This window comes from Agelaius phoeniceus, chromosome Z, assembly GCF_051311805.1.
Source record: "Agelaius phoeniceus isolate bAgePho1 chromosome Z, bAgePho1.hap1, whole genome shotgun sequence".
NCBI lineage: Eukaryota > Metazoa > Chordata > Aves > Passeriformes > Icteridae > Agelaius > Agelaius phoeniceus.
In genome coordinates, this window is record NC_135303.1 from 20,329,592 (window position 1) to 20,344,016 (window position 14,425).

Sequence of the window (14,425 nt, forward strand, 5' to 3'; positions counted from 1 at the left end):
AGACGCCGGATCTTCCTATTCTGGGTCTCGTGTCACTTGTGTCGTAGCCAAAATCTTTTCCACTACTGCTCGCAAGGAGAAACTTTGCCAGCATAGCAAACGTCCCCGGAACTTGTTCAAGAAGTTAATAGAGATCTTTGCGTCTCGCAGCCCAAACAGAAGCATAAAATTAACTTTAGAGAGCTACAAGAGGACCAGTAAGAAGCGTAAGAAGGATGTGCAAGTTCTCCCTTTACCACTCTCCTGTCTTTTCCATTAATATCAATATTGGAAAGGAAGGCGTTTTGGACAATTTTCTTTTGCCTCTTCTTAAATATTATGCAGCACTCCGTACAACGTCTAGAACAAGATCAGGAGATGTTTTATCCTCGCACAGTTTCTCGCGAGATATAATAGAAAATCTTTTTGATAAAATGTAGGCGAGAAGAGACGCTAAAGACGGAGATAAGGAGTTCTCCGAATCTAAGCGCTGGTCCCGGGTGTCTTTCGGCAGCAGCCGCCCTCCTAGACTGCAACGCGACAGACACAATGTTCTGTGCGCAAAGCAGCTGCTTTTTCGACCCTGGGGAACTGAAAGACGAAGGACAAGGTTAAGACATGACTACTCCAGCCGGATAATGATTGCCATTCCTTACGGCTCGTGTCGTTGCTGATCAAGCTTTGACTACCTTTAATAAGTTAGGATGCTGGATGGTCAAGCAACTAAAAGTAAGGTCGGCTAGTTTAAAACAGATTTTCAGGGACGTAGATACCATGAAACATGGCACACTTGAAAATAGCTCTTCTATCGATTAGTTTTTGATAATATAAGGGCACGTGTGCGAGACTTTTGAAGGATTGTTGATCAGACCGGTGTTTTGTGAACAGCTCTGATCATTCTGGAATCATTCAGAGGAAACTCAAATAGCGACAAATAACATAAAGAAATTTTTCGGAAATAAGTGTGGTATGCATGAATGGTTGAGTGACAGAAAAGAATTGGATTGTTAAAAGATCTCGTAAAGGGAGCTTTGTTATTGCTAGTAGTCACTATTGTAGTGCTTTCTTTTATTCCATACATTATGAAACTTCTGAACCTCTTAGAAAAAAATACGGTGGAAAGGGACTGGCTGGTGCAAGAAGATCGGTAAATTATATCTTTTCCTGATTGTACTGGTGTCTATACATTTAGTTATGACTAGAAGGGAATGAGTTTCAAAAAAATAGATTTTTACCTGTGTTTCCATTTCCATTGTCTACGAAGATCTTCTATTTTTTTTGACTTTTCATAGGCCTCTGGCTAGATTAACATTTGTATTTAATTGACCCGTAATTTTAGGCTATTAGGCTTGACCAATGAATGGAAGGAGAAAAGTCACAGAGCTTAGGTTGTTCCCTTGTCAGCAACTTCTCAGTGCTAGGAGATTTCTGTCTTCAACTTTGCTACTTCAGCTGATTATTCTCACTCCCAAAGAAGGCCAGATGGTTTTTACCATAAATGGTCCAATAATTCTTTCTGCTTATTTGTGACTCTTTTGTATGATTGGATTTTGTATTACTGGAGTTTGTTACAAAAGGTAGATTAAATTGGCTCTTGGTAAAAGCAGATTATTTAGCCAATATCATTTAAGGCTTTTATCATCCTGAGATTTTCTGAAAGGCCAGGATGCTTTAAACACAATAATTACGGCTAGTTTCAATTACATTTTTCGCCTCGACAAAACAAAAGGTAACCCTGCACCAATAAGGAGGGGAAAATGAATTGGACTTTCTCTTCTTAGAGAGAAGGTAATAAATTCACGAGAATTAGAGCAGTCGCCATGAAGAAAGAGTCATTAAAAGAGACCAATCTTATCTTCTTACTATTGATAGTTGTGATCGGACGTGAATGAATTGTGTCACTCTTGATTCCTGGCTATCAGATCAGTAACAGGTACCTCAGCTGCTCTACTTCTCTCCTAAAGGTAAGAACAGAACCCAAAGAATGGTGATTCCATGGTAACAATTCACCCTGTGATGCTGACAGGTGAAAAAAAGTGGAAGTTGCACGGCTAAATGAACCTGAATGGATTTTCTAAATCAGCGGCCACAGATTTCCTGAATGCTTCAACAGGTAAGTTACCCATGGTTTTTTTTGGGAGTCTTAATATTTAGTCCTGTTTTTCTTGGCTTCTTTTAACCTTTCCCCATTAGTTCACCCTCTGCTTTTATCTTTTTCTGACATTTCAAGTATCACGATAGCCTGGAAAAGTGTTGTCTTTATTTAACACGTCATTTATTTCCTTCAAAAGGAGGTTGTTTTCCTCCACTTTAGTTTTTGCTGATTTTCTGCTAGTTCATTGTAACATTGCAGCAGCTGTTTTATAAGAGCACGTACACAATCCTATATCTTGCTTTTCTTTTTATTTGGCCTGTCTAGAAAATAGAATGACAACACCTCCGAAAGGATTTTCTTTCTGCATTATGTTTCCCTGGAGGAGCAGATGTAACTCGTCTACCCAAAATCCTGGCATTGAAGAAACTATTATTTTGCTGCTGCATAAAAGTAAAAGCTTGCAAAAGGAAGGCCCTGAGCTGAGGCCCGTTACTTTGGTTAAGTAGAAAAGGACTACGGAAAGGTAAGACAGGCGAATTACAGGGAGATCTACAGGTTCTAGAACCATAGCGTGTTCAGAGCGTCGTATACAGTGGTGGTTGGAATGATTTGTGTTATGGCTTAAAGCTATGTAACTGATAAAGAACTGAGTGCTTCAAAAGCCTGGTTTTTACAATAAAGTATCTCTTCTTTGCTCTTGCCTGGAGACTCTGCGTCACTAGACACCCTCACTCCAAATTTGTTAAGGAGATGATCAGTTTCAGAGTTGCTGTGTTCATACTGCCGTAATGGCAAAGAGTGAAGTAGTGGAAATTTCTGGGGTTTAGTATAAGCTCTTGCATTGGTGCCAGTTTAGTCGGTTTTCCATCAGTGTCCTTTTTGTCTAGAAGTACACTGACCCGAGTTTTTCTAGAATTTGAAGCTATTTTCTTCCTGTTGTTTTAACACCTTCCTTCAATTGAAAGGATGAAACAATCTTTACATTTTGAAGACCACTTATAGGCAATACTATGCCAGAGGAGTCATCGCTTCATTTTCTTCTACCTCCTTTGTAATTTTCAGAGCTTCATTTCAAATTTCTGCTAATGCCAAGAAGAACAAAGAGACTAATTAGCAGAGCAGGGTTGATGTTCTCCACTGCTTTCCTCTTTTACACTGCTTCATACTCTATTTAACTTATTGGCCTCGTTTTGTCATTGGCATTTTACTGAGATCCAAAGCTACATATTCCAGGCTTGTAAATACAAAAGTAAGTCTTTTTCTTTTGCAAGAACAACCCCTTGGAGGATTTGTGTTAATTTTGATTTCTACGGTGTTAGGCCTGTTCCAGGAAAAAGTACGTTGTACTTGTGTACTCTCTTTTTGTGCTCTCATTCCCCCCTCTCTTCTTTGCATGTGTTCGTTAATCTACCAGCGTGACTCATTTGTCATCATCCCTTAGTGCAAATTCTTCATAGCTTCATATATTAAAAATGCCAGTTGACAAGGAATGCGTAAAGAATTTTAGGGCTGGACAACTTTAGGTGCTGAAACGGTAAGAGGTTGAATTCATGCCGTGTTAAAGTGACATGGTATATCAGTTCATCTAGGACTTTCAGCTGGACAGCTCTGAGAATAAGAGTTTGTCAACAATGACACAACCGTAATCCTAGCTGTATTCAAGAAAGACAAAAGGGACTTCGTCAGTAGTTAAATGTTTGGCATGAGAAAACACCAAGAAATAAACCACAATGTACTTGATTCTCTAGACAACTTATTCCAGTGTTCTAGCACCCCTACACTAAAAACGTCTTCCTTTCTTTTAATATATGTCAAAAATAATAAATTTAAGCATATAAACTTTGAGTAAAAGTTTAAAATTATTTTGATTTGAAACATTTTATATAAATACTGACACATGACTAAAATATGTTGGTAGGCATTTCGGTTTGACATTTTTGAAAAAGTGGATAGAATTTAAAATTTTAACCAGTAAAATGGAAAATTTCCTGCCATTTTCTTTTTCCTCTTATATTCAGAAATGTATATGTCAAATATCGGTGCGTCATAAAAATCACTCAAACACTCTCAGAAAAGAGTTTTAGACTACATTGCAGTTTACGTAACACACTATTACTAGCGAACGTTTTTCTGGGCAGAGCGGGACCATATTCTCATTGGATTTCTGCGCACAACACATTTTATCCAAACTGGATATTTATCCCAAATCTGTTCTATTCAACGTTCTTACTGCATCAGTCCTCAAGATGCTGCGAAAATACCTGTGGACCTGGAACTTAGCTCATGTGAGAGAGGAGAGGTGATGGAGAAGGTGAGGGAGAGAATAAAGCGTTTACGGCCCAGTAGAGACACTACTATTTGCTGTGATCCACGACCTGAACAATTGTTTAGCATTCTTAAAGCCTGTATTTGACAAACAGGGCTGAAGCACGTCTTAGAAATATATGTAGATCAAAATCCATTGAAGCAAAGTCCCCTGGCCTTACTGCTGAGAAGTCACCCTCCATACCAGCTGATGAGCACTAAAAATGCTGCAACAGTATAGTGAAAAAGGTAGCCACATTTTCACAGCTGCAGGGGAAAATCCCCTTGGACGGGGATTCCAAGGGATAACATAATGGAGTAAGTTATGTCCCCTTCTTATCTACTGTGCAATATCTAAGCTGGTGAGTTCACTATCTGTCTGCATCACTTTAAAAAATAAATGTTTGATCCACAAAAAAATATGTCATATGTCCTATCTATCTGCTCATTTAAGCCACTTGATAGGTTATGTTCCATCAGCAAACTGTGTATGGTCATATGTTTCTTTAAACTGCAGTAGTACTTTATTTTTTTCTAAATCAGTCACTGTCTATTCATAGGATTCAGATGTCCATAGTAGCGGTGTAATTAAGTTTCATGGTCGCTATTAAAAATATCCCTCTTTTTTTCTTTTTTATTAAATTCCTGACAAGTAACATCAGTCTGAGAGCTGGGGAAAAAAACCTTAGTTTGCTCTTTGCCGAGTATTTATCTGTGATACAAATTCTACTTGAGAAATCACACTCATAAATTAGGACTCTGAACAAAGGAGCGAATGCAGATGAATTTCAGGGAAGGAAACTATTGGAGACCTAACTGCAATCCCTCGACTTTACGAGACATGATATCAAGTAATCCCAACCAGAAACATATATAACTGCATTTTGAAACGGTTTGCAATTAAGGTCTGCTGTTCTTCCTATATGAAGGAACTGTGTTTTTACCCAGTCTTCAAAATTGTATGACTAAAGACCTTATATGTCTCCAAGTCTTTTTTTTTTTCATAAGCAGCTTTCTCAAACGTCTTTAAACAAGACTTTTTCCCTTAAAATGCCATATTTAAAATAGCGTATTATCATTTAACAGGATATTCCAAAGATTTAGGAATTTAGCTTAACACTAACACTCTTCCTAATATTCTTTTTTTTCAGGTCCCTGCTGACATAGGAAAAAAGTAATGCCTTCAAAACTTCTTCTTCATCGTTAGGTAGATTTGTGAACTGAATGATTAGAACATAAGCAAGGGTATTTTTTCAAGATGTTCCAGAAATTGTTGCAGTCTGTTCTTTGCTGCCTATGTTTACAATATTCTTATTTTGATAAGTTTTCTTTAGACAATGTTGAAGCAACACTAGCAAATTGGAAGTACACCTTGCAGCAGGGAAAGACACTCTTCTACTTTCTCAGGCTTACTGTAGTTAAATACAAACCAAAAGGCTTTTCGTAGTACTACTACTGTCTTGTGGGCATACTTGATCTATGATCCTACCTTTAATAAAATTACAAAGAGGTTACTTTTCCGCAAGGCGGAAAAATTTTCTTTTAATAATATGTTTTTGCGAAGTTGCAAAAGTGAATATGTACACCAGACATGTGGAAAGTACTCCTACTTCTTAATAAGTTTCCCAAACTTCTTTAGAAAATATTGACTGTATATAACTTCAAAAGAAGAACTCTGGGCATCTTCATTATATTGATGTAATTTTTTTTCTTCCATGCTGTTATTGTTTTATATTTAACTCATTTTAACAATAGAAATATTTTTCTCTGACATCTATGGAGAAGACCTATGTTTACACAATAGTGTATCATCAGTATATTTATTAGAATTATTTCAACATGGTCTCAAACTTATCTGAACGCTAGACAGCGCAGGTTAGCAACAGCGATGGGAATAACTTCTGAAACATTTTAGAAAGTTTCCCAGGAAGGGCTTGCTTTATGCCACTGCAAATTTTCCCAGAGATATTTTCTGGTTAATAGTTATATCAAAAGAGTATTTTTGTACAAACCTGGGGGCAAGCTCTGTCTCCGATTTACTAATATATGCAAAGAAAGTGCTGCTTCAATACCTTCTCTGAACTTTCTGTACCAAGAAGTAGATGAACACAGAAATAAGTTTTTTGATCTCTCTTCAGAACACAAGGCATGTCATCACCTCATTCATCTTCTTCTGGGACTCATAGCATCTTAAGACTAAGAAACTCTCTTGCTGGCTAAAGTGTGTTCAGCAAAAAAACCTTGCCGCATCAGCAAATTTGAACTCAACTACAATCGAGCCAATGCCAATACTGGCAGGGCAATACTCTACCCCATTAATGATATGCCACTATTAAAAGGCTGTGTTAAAATATTTGTGTACAATGTAATCGGAGGGAAAATTAGAATTGGGAAGGACGGCACGTTGTTCTGGAAAAAAACCTTCTGTTACACTCTTACAGACATCATTTTCTGGTATAATTTTTAATAGCTGACATTTTTAAAATTTTGTATAAGATAAAGTATTACTGCGCCTTTATGTTTTCTTAATCTAATATAGCCATATTAAATAAAATAAAATAAGCCGTTTGAATACGTACAAATTGCCCTTTGAAATGCACATTCTATAGCGCACTTGTGAAAGTAATTAGCTATAAATATAAATTCAAAGATTTAAAAAGATTTTGGAAGAAAATAAGTCTAAGTTTATAGAAGAAAACAAAACCAACCGTTTTCTTTTTCTGGTAAAAAAAAGTGAGGAAATTGCACAGTGTATGTGTATTATTTGCCTTCCTGAAAACTGTTGTAGGTCTGCTATTGCCAAAGGGTTTCATTAGAAGGAAGATATTCCTTTGGCAAAAAAACTTCAAATTTACTTGACATAAATGTTACGACACTTATTCTCTAATCATGAACAAAAAGTCTCATCACTTTATATGCAAATCCTGATGGTAATGGAGACAAAGATCTCTAAGCTCTGCCATCAAGAACATAAAAAACATTATATTGCACGTAAGAATGATCTCCTGTACTAGAAAGAAGAGAATGCAACAAAGACATTTTCCTTTAAGAGTCTTCAGGATATACATCAGATCAAATTTTTTCATGTATTGTATTTATTAATAGAATTAACCTTTAAAATAAGATTGTTTTCTAAAACCTGTTTACAGTATCTCTTAGAATTCTACACAGTTCTTATTAATAGAAAAGAAAAGCACGTTTTTCCAAACTGCTGCACACTCTTTAACAATCTATAATAAAACCAGTAGTTTTTAATGATGGGAATGATGTTAATTACAAAAATTCCTTGTAGCACATTTGGCACTGTAGCGTCTTGATCATCATAGTTTTAATTCATCGAACAAGTTACACATGGACTATTTTTTACCTTTAATATTGGCGTCTTTCTACGTATTCAGCATCCATGAAGAATTTCTTGGGTGTTATTGTATACTCGATTCTGAAAGGCAGGGTCTGCATTCTGCCATCTTTCTAGCTTTTCCGTTTGATGCAGCTTCTGAGAGGTATTTTCAGAATTGAGAACTACCTGCAAGAATGATGCTAAATCCATGCATTTTACACCTTGTTTAATGCAAAACTATTTTTCCTTCACAGCGCAATAAGAACAGGATAATAATGATGGTTGATTCAATCCTTAGAGTAATAGAAAGAGGACTATTATCATCATTAGAAAGGAAGTAAGTCGTATTTATTGCAAATGCAGTATCACCACTAATTCAAATTACCCTGTAAATTCAAAAGTAGTCTGTATCATAGGAATGGATGGAATGTTTCTATTGATATTATGCTTAAAACAGAAAATTAATCCTTTTGGCAGCCAACTCATAATTGCAAGCTCACTTTCAACTACTCTTTCAAACAGCTGAAACATGTCTGTTTATAAAACGATACGGTAGAGTACACAATACCAGACCACGTCATAGACATTGAAAAGAAAAAAAAGATCATAAGACCAAATTAACGACATCTGCAAGCTCTCAACAGTGAGCAAGGTCAAATGTTCTCAGAAAACTAGGCTGGTGGCACAAATGCTCTACGTTGACACCAGCAGAAGAAACTGCTATCTTATAAGATGCGATTTTTCTACAAGATTTAGAAATGTAATGTTAAGTTTATTTATTTCATATTTCATTAAATTCATCATAATAAATTTCATCATTAATCACAGCATACCATAGCTTTCTGAAGTGAAATATGTCGAGTATGACATGAGTATTTTGCGTGTTGGCCCTCCTCCACATTAAAATTTCTCACAGCTCATATGATGACTTACTGTAAAAATACATATCTGAAAAAAGTGGTTTGGGAAGTTAGAATTACCGGAAAATCATACAAACAATCTAACTTAGAGCCTTGACTTTCTGAATATTACTGTAAAGTTATATGTACCATGTAAAGTCAAAATATTATATTTAAATTAGTTTCATATAATAATCAGTGTGGGGAACAGATAACACAGTTTGGTTTTTTTTTAACATTCCAGGAAAAAAACAACATTTAACTTTGAAGTATAACATTAACTATTTCCATACAACATTAGTTTTTATTATTTAATCATATGATTTGTACAACTGAATTGGGAAAAAGGAAATAAATAAAGAAAACTATTCAAGCTATAAAATACATGAGTTTAAAAATATCTTTGTATTTCCTATTAAAAATATTAGGTAGCGAAGTTGTGGTCTATTATTTTAAAAAACATCTGGACATAAAAAAATGGGTAAGAGTCTTGGATGTCAGCAATAAAGATTCTTGAAAAGCTTTATTTCACTGCTTCCTAACCCTGATTCAATCCACTTACATGTATCTCTATTTCACCTGCTCAGGGAAACTGTACATGTAATGCATATAGCTTAAAAATAATTTGCAGAAAAAGCTAGATTCAAAGATTTTGCAAATGGCATTTAATATATTTGTACAAACAAACAGACGGGATTTCTGCTGTCTTCTTCCACTCCCTCCAGAGAGCTCTCCATCAAATCTCTCTAGGTCTACTCTTCTGGTGATCCAAAGTCAACACTGGGACTGTCGAACTGCATGGAATTACTATCTGCTGGAGGTGTACCCTGAAGGCGTCTGTGTGCAGCATCACGTGAGCCCTACTAATGTCAACCTGTCAGTATAAACAGAGTTAGCTGCACGTCAAGGGACAAGATTGTGCGCTGATTTTGTAATACGAATTAGGTACTAAGAAAGAGGTTGGAGCATTTAAATATTTCTGCTTCCAGCTTAAGCAACACTAAATCAGAAAAATTAGGTGATTTAACCCATTCGGCATTTGTATGCCAAAAATGTCAGTAGTACATTAAGAACTGTCAAAAGAGTAACAATTCCAATCATTACTTTATAATTTTTTTTATGATGTTAAGAAGAAGCATGAAAGATGCAAATATCCTACCCTGAGAATCATTCTGTTGATTGGCACAGGTTTCTTGTTATATTCCCATCTAATGCATTGGACATGCGTGCTTGTTATGAGAAAAATACTTGCAAAGTGTACTAGATAAAATACGTTCTCCTTGAAGAGCAAAACATTTCTTGATGGTTATATTTGCTAATTATATTTAGATTCAGTGTTCTTTGAGGTTTTTCCCAACCAAAGTGATTCCATGATTTTCGAAGTCGCACATCCTGCTTTTCCTGGTTTAGGGCAAATTTGGCAGAAAACCTTTAAAATGGGGGGGGGGGCTGGGGTGTGGTGAAAGCCAGAAAGTCCACCCACGCGGCCCCTCCCCTCAACAGGTTTGGGAAACATTTCCTTTCAGGGAAGTGGAAAAAACCTGGTTATTTAACAAGCAAAGGGCTTCCCAGCACAAAAAATGAACAATATCAGATGACAAAAAGCATTTGCCGCTCTGAAGAGACAACAAGTTCAGAAAGTCTCTCCTGTGGGTGCTGACTCTGTTGTTAATTTCTCCCGCACTGGGAAAAGCTGCTGCCCAGAGTAGGTCTCCATAAGCAACAAAGCCCAAGCTCTCGGTGCTCCCCAGAGCAGGCTTGAATATTTCCAAGAAAAGAGATGGAAAAAACAGTCCAGGGAAAACTCTGCCTCAGCCAGCTAAACCAACTAAAAAGCAAAGGAATGTTATGTTCTGCTCCAACAGTGCCCAGACAACAGTCCAGCACAGAATGTGGAAGAGTGTTGCTTTTAGAAGAGAGAGTGCAGCCTCTGATAACTCCGCTATTCCTCTTCTCCCCACCTTCACTCTCAGAACCAGAGAATATAATATCCAGCATTAACAGAACAGATGACTGGGGATAAAAGCATCATAAACTCACCCTAAGACAGTGCTCTATTGACATATGTCACCAGACTATGCTAAGAGGTTTTCCGTTTTTAAGTCCATGATATCACAGGCATAAGTCATCAATTTTTGGGTAGGAAAGAAGATATTATTCTTCTCATTATACTGATGGCTAAGCTGAAATACAAAGCAATTAATTCAAAGTTGACTTAACCATAAAAATTATTTCAACATGCAGATTGAAAGATTACAATTACAGCTACACTAAATATAAGGTGGAAAAGATGTTGCTGTCAGTTTTGCAACAAGGTCTAGTTAGCATCTTAACATCTTACAAAAAAAAAAAATTATCATCTTACCTGGAAAAAACAAAAGAATGTTAAAATATGTAATCATATTCATTTTGTCCTTTGCAGAGCTGATCAAGCATTATATTTAGAGTCACAACAGCTTTTATTTTTACAACTATAAGCTCTATTTAGCCGTGTTTGATCATTTTTTGGAAAATTCTAAAAAAGATATATGCATGTTGGAAACTGCTACAATTTTATACTTTCTGTAGGACATCCTCGGAAAAAGGCCAGGACATAGTTGGTGGTCTGGATCTCAAAGGCTTAAAAGCCATTTCTCTTGACGGTGCACTAAGTAAGGGGCTAAGAGAAGACTGAAAACAGTAACATTTGCTACTAACTGCAACTTGTCCAATTGTTTCGCAAGATGTTATGGAGACTGATTAGTGAATAATTGTAAATAATTGTTTTGCAAAAATAACGATTAATAAAAGCACAAAACTGTGTATAGAAGCATCCTATATGATTATTCAAAACTTCGATTATGTGACTTGGTTTTTAGAGTGAAGAATACTGGGTATATTTCTGTTCCTATATGTTGGTATTTACTAGCTCAGAATTGATATTACTGCAATACATTTTCAAAACCGAATGGGAAACCAAATTTCACAAGGTATTTTCATTATCTGGAAAACTCACTCCTATTCTGAAGTACTATTTGGTCCGGATTTTTCGTTAGTTTTTTAAGCATAGTACTCTCTTTATTTCGAAAAGCTTGCCAGTGTATTTTTATCATTCATTTTCATTCTCCAGTGTATTAGATTGATTGCCCCGCATTTTATTGTGTTATTTTGCTGAAATATATTTCAGGAACACTTGTCTAACTTTAGTTCTCTCAGGACAATCATAAAATTACATGACTAAGCACATGAAAGTATGGAATAGTGTTAGTTTTAAAAAGAAATTAAATGGTGTTAGGTTTAGAACACAGGACTAATATAATTCTGAATGGAAAAACAGTATACAATCCTATTATAATACAATGTAGTCCATGCATGACAGACATTTTGTCATGCTAGTAATGATTTTGCAAATGTATCACATATGAGACTTCTGCTCATGATCAAGCTTTGAAATATTTCTTGTGTCTTCCTTCCATTTAATCCTTTATTTCATGGTCTACAACAAGACAATTCAGTTCAGCAATGATTGAGTACTTCAAAATATTTTTGGAAAGATAACATTAATAAAAAAAAATCCTGTAATATCTTTTTTAGTAAGTCTTTTTACTGTGTTATATTTATTAGAATATAGTATTTCTGATCAATACAGGCTTTGACAGAGTATTTCTTTCAGCTATTAATACACTAAAGAATTTCTCTAAAGCAAACCAAATTCATTGGTTTAAAGTTTCATTGTGATTGCAAAATTACTGGATTAAATATGCATATCCTTAGTACCAATAGCTAAAGAAAAGATATTATATATTAACAATATGTACAATTATAATACACAAATTTCACCAAGATTTAGACCTTTAATTGAATGAATCATGAAAATTACATGAAAATTATTTCAATTTTTTGAGGAAATAAACTACATAATTTCAACCATTTTATTAATCTTGGTTGTTCCTCTCCTCCTCTCACCTCCATATAGTAATTTACAAGTGCTGGCTTAAGTACTTTTATCTAACTTTTGATGAAGCTTCAAAAACTATATGAAGAGCTAAAACGGGCCATCTATAACTGGTTTTTCTCATGATGGTGATTTTCAGAACAGATCTGAGAACAAATATAATCCAAAGCAAATAGTGGATTATATATAAGTATTTATTGCCTTGAAGTGTAAAAACTCAGATTTTTCTTTATCATCCCAGGATGTTTTACGAATAAAAAGGTGGCTAAGCAGATATAAATATTGTGAGACAATAAAATAAGGTTTTTCAAAAGCAAGCAATGTTTTATCCTGTTGCAACATTTTACTAGTACCACTCTGTTCAAGTACTGCCATTACTAGACAAAAATTATGGAGGTATGAACAGCAAAATACTCTCTTAGATTATGCAGCATAATTTGGCCATAAGGCTAAATTTTTATATATATGTTATATATATGTTTTTAAATAGAAGTCTCCTAGATTCACACAGGTGCTGCAGAATTATTTCTGGTGAAAATCCAAGAGAAATACTAATCTGAATCTGAAAATATTTCCTTCATTTTGGCAGCAAGTTTTCATGATAGTTTTTATGTAGAATCTGCTTTATTTCCCTACAATAATTCACTCAGAGTTGATGCTATTATTTCTACCCAGTAGTAACTCTTCACTGAGAAATGTTAACGTCCACAACATAAACCATGAATATGAATTCATACCATGACAATGGGTTTTCCCAATCTAAGGGTGTTATTTTTAATTATAAATATTGTCTACTTACCATGATATCAGGGCATTTGCTATTCCAGGCCTTCTTTCCATTTTGTTAGTGTACACCCACTTGTGTCCCTTTTGCTTTCTTGAAAAGCCATTTTCAATGCATTTTATTTTCAGTGAGTTTGATGGACTGTGCTGTAATTTAAGCAACAAACACTAACTCATATTTTAATGCAGAAGAGCATAATCAGCTGTAATGAGACACATCGGGTTTTTTTCCACAGGCTTTGCTTTCATTTCCGCCACTTTCTGTCAATTAAATGCTTAAAAGATTGTAAACATTATGCAGTTTGCCACTATTAAGTGTTTATTTCTAACGAAGTGGAGGAAGATATTTCTTTAATGCCAATTTAAAATTCTAATTCATTTATTTTCTTTGAAGAAGGCACTAAAAATTGTTTTTGCCATATACTTGGTAGCTTTTGGCATGAAAATCGAAAAAGAAAAATCAAAAGTATTGCTCAAATTTCAGATCCTTGAGTAATGCTAATTTGGACTATCACTTCAGTAGATAAAGGGAATATAAAAAATGTAATCAAGAAATATTTTCATGGAGGCCTCAAAGAATCCTAATTTTCTTTAGTGGATAGAAATTGCAGAAGAACTTAGATAACAGCAGTTTTCCAAAAAAAAAAAAAATCTGTGCTAATTTTTATTTTTGTTCCGGGAACATATTTTTTGCGTCCTAAATTTTAAGGCTATTAACCCTTTGTTATCAAAAGACACCTGTATATTTGTGGCTGCCTACTGACAGCTGAAAAGAACTGAAATATCATACTTATTTCTGCTTTTATATAAAGTTGTTTGTGTTTGAATTTTTTGTTTTGTTTTTTTTTGCCGTTTTTTGTTCTGTATCTTTTATTTTTTTACTCACCTTGCCTAGCCTCCAAAATCTTTATACCTGAAATATCTGCTACCAGAATTAAAGTTTTCTTGTTGAGGCTTAACTTACTTAAATGGTCTCTGTAATTTTTAGAAATATATTCACTTATTTGAAGACCTTTAAAAATATTCTATATACTCTCCAGTAGAAAATAATAAAATATGTTAAAAATCGTATTTTGACACTCTCCATGATT

General features: G+C 34.9%; 1 long non-coding RNA gene across 2 annotated transcripts; it reads left to right on the top strand.

The window, feature by feature from the left end:
• Positions 1-571: 571 nt before the first annotated feature.
• On the top strand, positions 572-12,115 carry LOC143692080 (uncharacterized). Of its 2 annotated transcripts, none has more exons than XR_013179947.1 (4): positions 572-708; positions 1,944-2,092; positions 2,399-2,597; positions 9,343-12,115. It is a non-coding gene; the product is annotated as an uncharacterized LOC143692080 (long non-coding RNA). The 2 variants fall into 2 exon arrangements; XR_013179948.1 differs by lacking the exon at positions 572-708 and adding an exon at positions 1,458-1,912 and having other exon boundaries at positions 2,006-2,092.
• The last annotated feature ends 2,310 nt before the right edge of the window (positions 12,116-14,425 follow it).